The sequence below is a fragment of the Chrysochloris asiatica genome, unplaced genomic scaffold (assembly GCF_000296735.1).
Source record: "Chrysochloris asiatica unplaced genomic scaffold, ChrAsi1.0 scaffold00039, whole genome shotgun sequence".
Lineage (NCBI taxonomy): Eukaryota > Metazoa > Chordata > Mammalia > Afrosoricida > Chrysochloridae > Chrysochloris > Chrysochloris asiatica.
Window position 1 is genome coordinate 11179787 of NW_006408557.1, and position 1528 is coordinate 11181314.

Consider the following 1528-nt stretch of genomic DNA (forward strand, 5'->3'; position numbering starts at 1 on the left):
AAAAAAAAAAAGAGAGAGACCCTACACTAATACTGCCTCATTAACATAACAAAAGAACCCATTGTCAAATGGGATTATAGGTATCAGGATTAGGATTTGCAACACTGTGTCACAGAATTGATTTGCAAACAGGAATAGAGGAAAAAGATCCCAGATTCAAACATGCTCTATAGAGATTCTTATTAAGCTTTAAACAAGAAAAATATAAAACAAACATGATCATCTGGATGAGGGAAGCTGCTAGCATACTCACAGTGTATACTGCCAATGGAGTCCACAGACTCACAGCCATGGTTTAATGATACATTATAGAGAACAAAGGAAATCATCACAATACGGAGAATGGCAGTAGGTCAATTCATCACTGTCACAGGTGGGAATACAGAAGTAGGGAAAGGAACATGATTAGGATGTAAACACAACTGCAGGTTAAAAAAGATTATATGATTGGGTCTGGGGTTTTGATTATCTGGCTTCATGGTGGCTAGAGCATGATCATGCAATCCTGAGTAATAGTCACTGGGACCCCAACTTTTTGGGGGGTATCAAGTGACTTTATCTGAAGGAATGTGACAAATAAAAGACTTAAAGTGAGTATCTTGGCACATTTTGTAGAAAAGGTAAACCCAACATGCATGTGCTGCCTTGGTAACCTAGGAAGTTTCACCTGTGGCCATGGGGAAGCCAAGCTAATGCTTAGCCTTCTCCATTGCTGTCTCCCAGGGTGTGCTTGTCAAAGAGATACTCTGCCATACCAGAACCCTGGGCCCCAATTTTACACAATTTGATTATGTGGTCACCAAATTCTTTGATGGATTTCACCTACTCATTCAGGGAATGCGTCTCTAGGAAGTCACACAAATAGGGGTCATTTGTGCAGTTGCCAGTTTGTGCAGTTTCAATACTGACTGATTCATGCTTTTTCCAAAGTGTAATGCACACTCCATTGCATTCTGCCTGCTCTCCCAGTCACCCTGGTCTGGTTTCTTGATATCCTGAAGGAAGATTTGGCCACTTCTTTGGTTCTGCAGCTTCATCAGTTTCTTAGCATGTTCTCTTTCCTGTGAGATTGGTGCAGAAAATATTGGCAAAATTCTTCAAAGCCACAGCATCATGGTAAAAGTAGTAAGACATGAACAGGTAGACATAGGAGGCTGAGATCCTAGTTGATCTGGCAGTTGGTGGCAGCTTGCAAATCATGGTTGCAGTTTTGGTGTGTCTGCAAGGGGAGCATAGTAATCAGGGTGATGAGGACCACTGGGATCTGAGGTTGCGCCTAGCAGGAGGTGATGAAGGGCTGACAGGGAAGGGTCAGTTGTGGGGAGATTGGCAAGCGCCAGTTCGGTTCAAGCACTGTTAAAGCAGGGGACCGCAGCAACTCTGTGAAGAATGTCTTGGGACCTCAACTTTTTTTTCCCACTCAGGCATATATAATAAATTACATCTCCAAAGGGCACATTCTGCAAGTCTGCTCCTGGCCACCAGTTCTTAGTCCTTCTCTTCTTTGTTGATGAATCTAGAGTCCTCC

General features: G+C 42.9%; 1 pseudogene; it reads right to left on the reverse strand.

The window, feature by feature from the left end:
• Positions 1 to 696: 696 nt before the first annotated feature.
• LOC102838561 lies at positions 697 to 1234 on the reverse strand (annotated as a pseudogene).
• Between the last annotated feature and the right edge of the window lie 294 nt (positions 1235 to 1528).